The sequence below is a fragment of the Pelodiscus sinensis genome, chromosome 19 (genome assembly GCF_052426305.1).
Source record: "Pelodiscus sinensis isolate ZL-2025 chromosome 19, ASM5242630v1, whole genome shotgun sequence".
In the NCBI taxonomy this organism is placed as follows: domain Eukaryota; kingdom Metazoa; phylum Chordata; order Testudines; family Trionychidae; genus Pelodiscus; species Pelodiscus sinensis.
In genome coordinates, this window is record NC_143070.1 from 6,018,564 (window position 1) to 6,031,497 (window position 12,934).

The window sequence follows — 12,934 nt, forward strand, 5'->3', positions numbered from 1 at the left end:
GTCAGCTCTTGTTTCACATTAGAAAGTCCACACAAGAGAGAGACCCCATCAGTGCTCAGACTGGGAAAAGTTTCATAAAAAGATCAGCAAGCCTTGTCAAACATCATGTAGTCCACAGAGGAGGGAGCCCACAAACGTGCTTCGACTGGATAAAGTTTCATTTAGCGCTCTTCTTCGTCATCAGGTCATCCACATTGGAGAGAGAACTCATCAATACTTCATCTGCGGGAAATATTTGAACTGGAGCTCAGAGCTTTGTAAACTAGCAGTTCAAAGAGGAGAGAGACCCCATGAGTGTTAGGAATGTGGGAAATGATAAATATAAAGAGATCATTGTACTTCTGTGTTGCAATTGAAATCAATACATTTGAAAATGTATAGAAACATCCATAAATATGTAAAATGGATGGTATTCTATTATTTTTTAGCAGACAAATAATTCATAGTTAGTTTATAATCATTTGCCAGCCATAAAAGATAGGAATTGTAGTCATCCTTTATTTACTTATACCTTGTTGCTGTCTAACAATATTTTTGGTTAATTCACAAATCAAAAGGAAATATTAAGATTTAGATTATACTTGGGTGTAGTGATGTCATTGTATATACATTTCTCTCTTTCCCGTTTGTGGTGACCTGCCTATGAACTGCTTTAGGGATCATGATGTGAATCCATGTAGTTGAATTCCCTGTGATATGTAGGAAATAGAAGGTTAATTCGAACGCCTTTGGTCACCCAAAGGATGCCTGGTGTTGAAAGGCTGCAGAAATGTCTACAAAAAAAAGGATCAAGAGTTATACCAGACCTTCTCCAGTTTTATTTTGGGAAGGGGGAGGAGGAGTTGGAGCTGTAAGACTGAGCTCTTCAGTCTCATCTGGACTGTGCAGATATTTGGTCACTGAATTGTCACCTAAGGAGATGGTTCTGAAAACGGAGGGTTGCTGGCAACTCTAAAGCAAGATCTTCACCGTGCAAGTGACCGACCGACTCGGTTCCTGTCTGTACGTACAAGGATCCTGTAACCAATACTCTCTTTTCTCTTTGAAATAAATCTGGGTGGAGTTGATTATAATTGGCTGTAAGAATTCATAACGTGGTGGGTGGATGTGTCTGATCCTTTGGGTTTGATAAAAATCTTTAGAACTCCATCGCCTGCAACTGGGCTGCCTGGGAGGGAGAACAAGGCTGGGTGGCTTTACAGCAGGAGCAATTAATAGGCAGACTGTGGGCAAGTGGGATTTTCCCCCCTTGGATAGGGTGACCATATTTTCTGAACCAAAAATAGGGACACATTAGCTCCGCTCCCTGACACCTTGGGTCCCCGTGTTCCTGACCCCTTGGGTCCCATCCACCTGCCACAGGAAGTCCCACCCGTGGGGTAGTACTTCTGGGGTCAAGATGGACACATGACCAAAAGCGTGTCTTTTAACCCCCTCTAAGAACTCTAATGACCGTCCTCTACCAATAGGGATGGGTTTGGGCACTATAGGAGCCTCCCCATGAAACTAAACTGCAATTGCATTAACCCAGGCCCCAGAGCTAGGGTCCCATGATACTGTCACACTAGGGGGTCCAACTTTGATTCAAGATGACATTCGGGATCCGAGACCTATTATTTAGCAGTGTTGATGCTGTCCCATTTGACTCAGGGCCTGGGAATCATCCAGAACTATCCGACAATTTCATGGGACAACTTCCTTAGTCCTCTTAAAGGATGATGCTTACTGGTTCCTATTAACTGGTAATCAGAGGGGGGCCGGAGCAGCTCCCCATCTGCTGTGGGCAGGAGCTGCTCCAGCCCCATTGCAGTCAAAGTTTGGTCTTGTCCAGAGCTGCCCCTGTCTGTGGAGAACCGGGGGATCCTGCAAGCAGGGACTGCACCAGTGTCCAGACCGTGGGGAGTCTGTCGGGAGAGGGGATGGTTCGGAGGTGGATGGGAGCTGGTAGCAGCCCCAGTGTGACCTAACATTAACCGGTTAACTGATGAATGAGAATTTACATGCGTAATGAGGGTACATCTAGACCAGTGGTCTCCAACCTTTTTGCACCCAAGATCACTTTTTAAATGACAGACCAAGCCAAGATCTACCGCCCCGCCCCTTCCTTGAAGTCCCGCCCTCTCCTGCTCCTCTCCATCTCTTGCTATCCCCAATCCTTATACTGCTACTTTAAAAAAAAAATTCCCGCCATTCCTCGCAGCTACTCACCTGTGCTGTTGCTCGGTGAGTAGCTGCTCCTCAAATGAGGAAATCTAATGTAAAGGTACTGTGCAGGCGCACAGTTCAAAGAGGGCTCAAGAGCTACTCTTAGAGCCTCTGAGATCTACCGGTAGATCGCGATCTACTGGTTGGTGACCATGGATCTAGACGATGTTTTATGTTTGAAAGGAGATATGCAAATGTGATGCTAATTTGCATATTGTCTTCCGATCCCTTTTTTGAAAGCGGGTTTTTCAAAATTGAAAGTAGCCTGGGTGCTTTTTTTTCATTATTATTTAAAAAAACCCTTTTTTTGAAAGAAACACTCTTGCTAAAAAAAAAGGAGGTTTACGTGGTTTTTCGAAAAAGGGTTTTTTCCTGAAAAAACCGCGTCCAGATGACTTTCACTTTCGAAAAAACCTGCTTTTGAAAAAGCGAGCGGAAGAAGATATGCAAAAGAACGCCGAATTTGCATATCTTTCGAAAATAAAACGTAGTCTAGACTTACCCTGAGATGCACTACAACTGCATTTTTTGAAGTTACTGCAAAACCATCAAGTGCCCCGTTTCTACAGCCCAGAATGACAATATTGAACTAACCATGACAATTACAGGATGAAGACCATGTTACTAACCCTTCCCACCACTGCTTGTAAGGTACATTGCCCATGGAGATCAATGGGGCTGGGCTATTTTATATGTAAAGCTACTGAGAAATGTATATGTCAATACCAAAATGGCAATACCTATATTATGTAAATAATACCGAATAATAATTGCCAAATGAGACCATTTCCCAACCTGCTTACAAAGTGCCTGATCCAATTTAAATTTTGAGCTAGGATTGGGCTCAAAGCAATCTGTTGATATTACCCAAGAGCAGTGGTCTCCAACCTTTTTAAGCATAAGGTCACTTTTTGAATTTAAGTGCAATCCAGGATCTACCTCAAACCCAAACACCCATGCCCCATCTCCTTCCCACCCCTTCTCTGAGGCCTTCCCCCTGCTTACTCCATCCTCACTCCCCCTCCTCACTCACTTTTATCAGGCTGGGGGCAGAGGTTTGGGGTGCAGGAGGGGTTCAGGACTGGGGCCGGGGTTTGGAATGCAGGATCCAGCTGGGCATCGCTTACCACAGATGGCTTCTGGGTGGTGGAGCAGGGGGCTAAGGCAGGCTTGCGTCTACCTACACTGGCCCTGCAATACTCCCCAAAACAGCCAGCAAACTCTCTCCATACCTGCCCCTTCTGCTCTGTGGAGATAGGGTACAGGATGGAGGGTGGGCACCCTGACATCAGCACCCCCCCCTCTTCTTCCCATGCCCTGCACAGCAAGCAGGGGGCACCCAGGGGTGAGGGGTACCTCCAAGGCAGAGGGCAGGAGCAGCATGGAAGTGCTGAGAGGAGCAGATGAAGGGCTAGCACTTGATAGCCTTCCGGCCAAACCTCTCAGGATCACCTGTCAAAGGTTCCAAGATCTAAGCAGTAGATCCCGATCTACTGGTTGGTGACCACTGCCCAAGAAGATCCAGTTAATATTTAGTCACCCTTCAAAAATATAAGGGTATGTCTACACTAGCCCCTTAGTTCGAACTAGGGTGGCTAATGTAGGCATTCGAACTTGCAAATGACGCCCGGGATTTAAATATCCCAGGCTTCATTTGTATGTTCCTGGGTGGGCGCCATTTTTAAATCCCCTTAGTTTGAACTGACTGCTCGTGGCTACACGTGGCTGTCAGAAGTTAATCCGAACTAACTCCTTAGTTCGGATTAATTTCTGACTGCCGCGTGTAGCCGCGGGCAGTCAGTTCGAACTAAGGGGATTTAAAAATGGCGCCCACCCGGGAACATGCAAATGAAGCCTGGGATATTTAAATCCCGGGCTTCATTTGCAAGTTCGAATGCCTACATTAGCCACCCTAGTTCGAACTAAGGGGCTAGTGTAGACATACTCTAAGGGACTAATCAAAGCCCCACTGCCTGGTATAGGTGATCTTTGAAGAAAATTGGAGAGACTTTGAACTGACTTGAACTGACATCTTCACTTTCTCTCACTGGGCGTGGGGTCTTTAGTGCAAGATTCACTTTGTATGTCAGAGTAACTCAGAAATTAATGCTTAAATTTGACACTTTACGTATGGGTCTTAACAAAGATGCTAATTATCTCACCCATTACAAAGATAGCTTCCCCAATTATCACCCTAATGTCATTACCTCACAGACACTAACCTTCCCCCTTCCCCTCCCCCTCTGTTCTAAAATCTGATTTGTCAATTTTATATGTGTTCATTTTTTTTTGATTGTATCACTTTGGTGTATATGGTCGTGCCAATTTTCTTCCACAAATTGATCTGAGGAAGTGGGTCTGGCCCAGGAAAGCTCATTACCTAATAAACCATCTTGTTAGTCTTTAAAGTGCTGCATAGTCCTGTCTTTTGTTTCATATCTCCTGCCTCGCTGTAAATGCGCCAAGTTTTTTCACGTGGTATCTAAACACATTGTTTAAATCATCCAGTGCTTGGATGAGGAAGACTCACAAAAAGTCTGTCCATCAACTACACTGGAGTGACACGGTGATTTCAACGCCAGTGGTAACAGAGGCGATCTCTCTGTCATCTCTTCTGGAGCAGCAGGGAGTCTAGGGAGGTCTCTCGGGGGGAGAAGCCAGGGGTACCTCTATTTCAGTGATTCTCAACCTTTTTGGCCTCTGGGCCACCTGACTCAATGTAAACCTTTCCATGGACCCCCAGTTGCTCATGGAAACTCACTGTTAATTACATAATTACACCTGAGCCATTTTTCTCGTGCTGCAGCTAGGGAGAATGGCTTAATTTAAATTATTTAAAAGATAAAGCATTTTAACTTTCTCATATTAGTTTATCAAACTTCATTTTAAAGAAAATAAAATTTGAATTTATGTCCAACACAAAAACTTTCAATGTTTCAATGATATTTTTGGGTCAGGGGCCATTGATCCACAGAAAAATAAGTTGGAGATCTCACAAGTGAGAAGGAAAAGAACTGCTCCCAAAATACCCAGTCCTGACTGAGATAGCTCCCAATTGAGATACCTCACTCCTCTGGCATTCCAGCCCCAAGGTGCGAGGGGAAGGAACAGGGAAGACTGAGGTTCAGGTCTTTCCATAGGTCCAATTTATTTTTCTGGTGGATTTTATTTTTGTTAGGTTCTGGGGTAAGGACAACAGTGAGGGGTTCCGTGTGTGTGACAGGGCTGCCAAATGAGTGGGATAGGGATGTGATGCAGGATCTGGGAAGGAGGTGGAGGGCAGAAGATGGAGAGGTTGTGAGATCTGAATGGGAGGTAGGGTGCAGAAACAGGCTGGGAGTAGGATGTCTGGCCAGGGGGAAGGAGCAGTTGGGAGCAAGAGCAAGGGAGGGTGCAGGAGCAATGGTGGCTAAGGAGTGGACGGGGGTAGGATGCCTGGCCAGGTGGGAGGGTGTCTGGCCAAGGGGGAGGGTGCAGATGTGGACTGGGGGGTAGGGTGTCTGGCCAAGAGGGAGAGTGCAAGAGCAGACTTAGGGCCGGGGTTCGACCTCCCTGGTCCAGCACCCTCTGGACCTGACTGGTCCCAGATGAGGGATTTTTCCTGATCAGGGGAGGTCTTTTCAGGCCCCCTGCTGCTGCGCCCCATATTGGGCTTCCTGGCTCCCCCTTTCCTCCAAAGCCCAGCTGAGCGCTATGTCAGTTCCTTATCCCACCCCTCCCGCCAACCCATTCTGCATAGAATCATAGAGCTGGAAGAGACCTCAGGAGGTCATCAAGTCCAGCCCCCTGTCTAAAGCAGGACCAATCCCAACTAAATCAACTCAGCCAAGGCTTAAAAACCTCTAGGGATGGAGATTCCATCACCTCCCTAGGGAACCCATTCCAGTGCTTCCCCACCCTCCTAGGGAAATAGTTTTTCCTAATGTCCTACCTAGACCTCCCCCGCTGTAACTTGAGACCATTGCTCCTTGTTCTGCCATCTATCACCACTGAGAACAGCCTCTCTCCATCCTCTGTGGAACCTCCCTTCAGGAAGTTGAAGGCTGCTCTCAAATCCCCCCTCACTCTTCTCTTCTGCAGACTAAACAAACCCAAATCCCTCAGCCTCTCCTCATAGGTCATGTGCTCCAGCCCCCTCATCATTTTGGTCGGCCTCTGCTGGACCCTTTCCTGTGCATCCACATCCCTTCTGTAGTGGGGGGCCCAGAACTGGACACAATACTCCAGATGTGGCCTCACCAGAGCCGAATAAAGGGGAATCATCACGTCTCTAGATCTGCTGGCAGTGCTCCTCCTAATGCACCTTAATATGTCTTCTTGGCTACAAGGGCACACTTGGCTACACGCATGCTGCTTTTCCAAGCCCCCTCCTCTGCCAGCCCAGCTAAGCCGTGCGCTGCTTTTCCGCCCCCTCCGTCCTCGATCCCAACTAAGCTTCTAACTGCGTTTGGAGTCTGGGGTCTTTCCGGGACATTTCAGTGCTACACGGGACAGCGGGACAGGACATTAAAAATCGGGACTCTCCCGGGAAATTCAGGACGGCGGGTCAGCGTACCCTTGGGGCCGGATTGCCTCATTCCCAGCTAGTCTCTCAAGGCCTGGGACACACCCGGACCAGGATGTGAGTGACCTGTTCATTCCAGAGAGGCTATCAGAGAGGTGGCCCTGGTGGTCGGGGTCAGTAAAAGCCCCCCTCCATGTGGAAGCTTGAAGGCTCTCACACGTGTTAAGGCCTCAGCCCAGTCTGTCTCCAGGGATTATGGGGCACCCAGGGGAGTGGGAAGCCAGGGAATTTACCCGCAATAGAGGGACCAGTTCTGGGCATGTTGAGTCCTTTCCCCTCCAGGGAATTGAGGAGAAGGGTCCAAGCGGGCCCCAGCGGGAGGTGCTGGCCGCCCTCTGAGGCCACCAGACATTTAGTGGTGAGGAGCCCTGGGCCGGGAGGAGTCTGTGAGCCCGACACAGGCAGGGAGGGGAAGCGCAAAGGGGGGGGGGGTGTTTCTCTAGGACCCAGCAGCAGCAGGAGGAGGAGGAGCTGGGGGAAGCGATCGCGGGTCAGGCCCGGCAGCAGGAAGGAAGAGGCTGCGGGCAGCGCTTGGAGAGCAGGCGAGAGAGACTCCCCCGGCCGGGCCAGTCCCGCTGCTCCCTCCCCAGGAGCCTCTCCCCGGGCAGCGCCCCCAGCCCGGCCAGGCCCTGCCCGGCCCAGCCCCTGCCCCAGGGCGGGCAGCGCTTGGGGGGCAGGTAAGAGAGACCCCCCGGGAGCGGCGCCCCGGTGCCCCCGCGCTGCAGGGGGAGGGGTTGGCCCCGGGCTGCTCCCAGCGGAGCTGGCTGCGAGTCCCTGCAGCCTGGGCGGGGGGGGGAGGGGCGCCCACACCTGGGAGGGAGCCGGGAGCCGGGGTTGTGTTACTTCCCCCCCCCCCGCTGCTTTGTGCTGGGGGGGGCGGAGGCTGCTGATCAGCGCGGTCTGCCCCTCCCCGCCCGCAGCCTCCCCCCCCCCAGCAGCGCCCGCCTGGTGTGGGGGGCACCAGGGATATTAAAATAGGCTGTTTTGAGCTACCATGAACCCAGTGAGATTTTCAGCGGATCCAACAATTACTGGGAAGAGGGGGGGGGGGGCTCCTGCCTGAACCCTCTGTTCCCCCCCCCCCTCCCTCTGATACCGAGGCAGCAGTGTGGGGCTGGCAGTGGGTAACTTTTAATAATAATTTATGGAGCGATACCTAGTTCACAGAGCTGGAAGGGACCTTGGGAGGTCATTGAGTCCAGTCCGCTGCCCTCACAGCAGGCCCAGGTACCATCCCTGACAGAGTTGCCCCAAATGGTTCCCCTCAAGGATTGAACTTGCAACCCTGGGGTTAGCAGGCTAATGCTGAAACCACTGAGTTATCCCTGATGCTTTGAAGAGGGCAGGCTCAGGGCTAGGGCCGAGAAGGGGGTGGTGAAGATCTGGGGTGGGGCAGAGGCACCTCTCACCTCCAGGACTTAGGGGCAGAAAACTCTTCTTGCCACAGCCCAAAGCCCCAGTGTGGGGCTGAAGAGGTCTCTGGGCAGCCCTGCAGTTGAGAGGGAACTTAGCCCCTCTGCCCTCTTCTCAGTGGCGCTTGAAAGACTCGCGAGTTTATTCAGGCATAAGCGCTTCTGGGGCGCAAGTCACTTCCTCAGATACCCGAAAGGACCGGAAGCGAAAAGGGAGGGGGACAGAGATGGGCGCGCCGCATCTGCAACCAGAAAGAGGGAGGGGGCGGGGCTGTTACTAGACATGTTCTGTGTTCCCCAACCTGCCTGGGATGTTTCCGTTGGAGGCAAGTCTTCTGATGTGACCGCCTGGGGATTGCCCTGTCTCTGTTTGCTTTGTTCTGTTGCATGTGATTTCTACTGTTCTGCGCTGCTCTCAGGCTGTGTGCATGCCTCAGTTTCCCTGGGCACTGCACCCATGCCCGGATGGGATGGGAGTGATGGGTGTGACTCTCACTGAGAGGAGGCTGCTCCAGGCCCCAGAGATGCAACTAAACCATGGCTCAGGCTCTCTTATAACCTGAGGCCATCGTGTGGTTGGATTTATTTTAGTTCTGAGGGAAACCAGGACACTCCAGAGAAACTTAACCACTTTCTTATTTATTGCATGCTTTAAGCGGTTAATATAGTTGTTTAAATTTTACAAGCCTTAAAAACAATGACTAGACAATTTAAACCTTAAATACTATACATTCTAAAACAATTAGTACAGCACAAAACAATACAGTAGCAATTAATAGAAGATTTATTATATTAATTAAGCCTAGGTCACTTACACTTCACCCGTATGCCACCAACAGTACCAGGTAGGAGGTTTGGGATTCCTTTGACTCCCACACGTTGGAATTCCATGAGTCATTTGAGATTAAACTACTCAAGAGAGAGATCTTGGACTCATTGTGGATAGTTCTTTGAAAACATCCGCTAGATGTGCAGTGGCAGTCAAAAAAGCATACAGGGTGTTAGGAATAATTAAAAAAGGGATAGAGAATAAGACAGAAAATATCTTATTGCCTCTATGTAAAACCATGGTACGCCCACATCTTGAATACTGCGTGCAGATGTGGTTGCCTCATCTCAAAAAAGATAATATTGGCATTGGAAAAGGATCAAGAAAAGGGCAACAAAAATGATTAGGAGTTTGAAACAGGCCCCGTATAAAGAGAGATTAAAAAGACTTGGACTTTTCAGCTTAGAAAATCGGAGACTAAGGGGGGATATGATAGAGATCTATAAAATCATGAGTGGGGAGGAAAAAGTGGATAAGGAAAAGTTAATTACTTATTCCCACAATATTAGAACTAGGGGTCACCAAATGAAATGAATAAGCAGCAGGTTTAAAACAAACAAAAGGAAGTTTTTCTACACTCAGCGCACAGTCAACCTGTGGAACTCCTTGCTAAAGGATGTAGGACTTTAACAGGGTTCAAAAAAGAGCTAGATAGATTCATGGAGGTTAGCTCAATCAATGGCTATTAGCCAGGATGGGTAGGAATGGTGTCCCTAGCCTCTGTTTGTCTGGAAATGGGTGACAGGAGAAGGATCACGTGAGGATTACCTGTTGTGTTCTCTCCCTCTGGGGCACCTGGCATTGGCCGCTGTTGGCAGACAGGATGCTGGGCTAGATGGACCTTTGGTCTGACCCAGTATGGCGGTTCTTAGCCAATGTGAAGGGTCTGTTTGCTTCTAGTTATGAGTAGGACCTGAGGGTCAATCTTGCTCACTACCTCCCATCGATTCTTCTTTCTAATCCCATTTCATAGCAAAGCGAGTCTTGGTTGTTCTAATAATATTTACCAATTGATTATGTATTGTGTAAGGTACCTAAAATGCCCAATGCCCTTATTTGGGGTACATCCTGTTACTCAGGATGTTGCAAAACTATGTGTGTGGTTAACAGTTTTATGGCTTCAGGGGGTAGCCGAGTTTATCCTGTAGAGACTAACTTAAAAAACAACAGATAGTCTGGTAGCACTTTATAGACTAACAAAACATGCAGATGGTATCATGAGCACAGCTCACTTCTTCAAATGACTGGAGTTTTGAGTTTATAATGGCCAGACCCAAAATAAATAGGGGGAAAGGGGAAAAAAATGAAAGGTGGCGGGAAACAAGAAGCAGAGGGTATGTAAATCTCAAAGGGAAAATCAGACAGGCAAAACTGGTAATCTATAAGCACCTAAAAATGTGATACTGTATGTTCCGGCGTACAAGACGACTTTTGATGTTAAAAATCATCCCCCAAAAATCGGGGGTCGTCTTGTACGCCGGGTATACATCCCAGGCGCGCCTGGGCTGCCCCCCCGCCGGCTTCCCCCGAGGCTTTGCAAAGCTGCTGCGGCTTTGCTCCCGGTGCCTCTGGTCTGCTGGGGACCGTCTCCAGCAGACCAGGGACACCGGGAGCAAAGGAGGCGGAGGAGCGCTGGGGTATAAGATGAAACCCTATCTTTGAATTAAAAAATGAGGGGGTCGTCTTATACGCCCAGTCGCCCTATACGCCGGAAAATACGGTCGTTAAAAGAAGCAGATAAGGATCATAGGATAGCAGTTAGAGAAGAAGAGCACTCGCACAAAAATCTACACAAAGAGCTATTGGCACAACAAGGGTTTGTCTGTGTAGATTTTTGTGCGAGTGCTCTTCCTCTCTAGTTGCTATCCTATGATCGTTATCTGCTTCTTTTAATGATCCAATCTTTAGGTGCTTATAGATTACCAGTTTTGCCTGTTTGATTTTCCCTTTGAGATTTACATACCCTCTGCTTCTTGTTTCTCGCCTCCTTCCATTTTTTTCCTTCCCCCTTCTCCCCTATTTATTTTCGGTCTGGACATCCTAAACTCAAAACTCCGGTCATCTGCAGAAGTGGGCTGTGCCTACAGAAGCTCATGATACCATCCACATGTTTTTGTTAGTCTATAACAGTGTTTCTCGACCAGTGGTACAAGTACCCTTAGGGGTACTCGAGAGACGTCTGGGGGATAATTCAACACAACTGAAATTTGGAGAAAACGGAATTTTTGTTTTAAGTTTTACAGCGCTTTCTTATTTTTGTGCTTTCTACACCCAAAAAGTTCCATCGCCTGTCCGTCTACGATTAAGTTGTTTAAATAAATGTGTTGCAATGGTAGAAAAAAATGTTGTGTGTCTGAAAATGAGGTACTGGAGATATTTATATACAGGGCTTGACAAAGAGCAGCGAAACCTACTCGCCAGCCCTGCACTGTGCATGCACAAGACCCGCATTGCACATGTGCGCGCCGCCAGTGAATGGGGCGACCGGCTGAAATCTACTCAACGTGGGCGAGTAGATTCACTGATTTGATGAGCCCTGCTTTTTTATATATATATATATATATATGTATATATATATATATATATAATTTATATTTAATAAGGTGGTACTTATCTGTTGTTGTTTTTTTAAAGGGGTACTTATAAAAATCGGTTGAGAAACGCTGGTCTATAAAATGCTTACCAGACAATTTGTTGTTTTTTTTAGTTTGATGGCTGTATCTGGAATTTTTGCTTATCAGAAATAGAAGTACCAGCTCAAGGTTCCTCCCGGTCTCCTTGGCGAGGTCTCACCGTACCCGGCGGTAGCGTCTCCCCTCTCCCAACCCCCTACCTGGCCTGCGTGCTTATGAGCACCAGACTTGAGACAGGCCTGGGTTTTGCTGGTTAGAGATCCACACTATGGTCAAGGCAGACATTGTTTTATTATTAGTGTTCCAGCAGGGCCGTACAGGCTTCCCTACAGAGCTTAGATGGGGAGGGGCAACCAGGTGACACCTTTTGCCGGGGAAACTGAACAAAGGAAGAGGCGGATCTGCCTGCAGGGCTGGGCCCCATTGCTGACTGTGTGACGGGGTCTCGGCCGGCTTAGGGTACGGGGCGGTTTCAGGCTCTGGGCCTCCTTCTACCCGACGTGGATGGTACCGCCGCTCCTGGTTCCTGTGCTAACATGTCTGTGCTCCGCTGCGTCCCTGTGAACCAACAAACCTTCTGTCCTACAGGGCATGTCTGGCTGCGGATGGGGGTGTGACTGCCCCACACCTCCGTGAAACCTGACATGGCCCCTCCTCCTGCTAGCGGAGGCAACCGGCGCTTGGGCAGGACATGGGGGTGTGTGACAGCCCTGGGCCACAGAGTCCCAGTTGCGGTACCCTGGGCCTGCTCTGAATGGAGCCAGGCAAAACGTGAGTGGGGGGGGGGGGGTGTCCCCTTGGGGCTCCTTCTCCCCACGGCAGGGAGTCAATGTGGTCGGGACCCCCGGGGAAGCCTCGCACACCCCCTCCCAGGGGCCAGGCTCCCACCTTGGCAGCTCCGGGGTGACTCTGGGCTGGCTGGGAAAACAGAAGGCGGGAGGGTGACCGTGGACAGGGCACAGAACAGATCTTGTCAGCACCGAAGTCAGGCCCGTCCCGCTTGGGGCCTCCCCAGCCCTGGGCTCTCCCTGCTGTATCCCAAAAAAACAGGAGCCTCACCCGCTCCCAGACTCAGTCACTGCCCCTCCCCCTGTGCTTTGTCTTCTTCCGGGGCAAACAGGTCACCTGGCCTGAGGCCTCCTCTCTAGCTTTGTTCCCCAAACCCTTGGGCCGGCTCCTTTGCAGAAGACGGACTCCGGGCACCGCTAGCCGGGCTGCAGCGCATCGCCCTTCTATGGGTCAAGTCCGCTGCTCTGGAGTCCCACCTGCCCTCTACGGGGTGCCCACCATA

At 49.5% G+C, this 12,934-nt stretch overlaps 1 protein-coding gene across 1 annotated transcript in view; it reads right to left on the bottom strand.

Annotated features, from left to right (window-relative positions):
• The window catches only part of LOC102456871 (uncharacterized), a 90,431-nt gene that overhangs the window by 30,688 nt on the left and 46,809 nt on the right, over window positions 1-12,934 (bottom strand).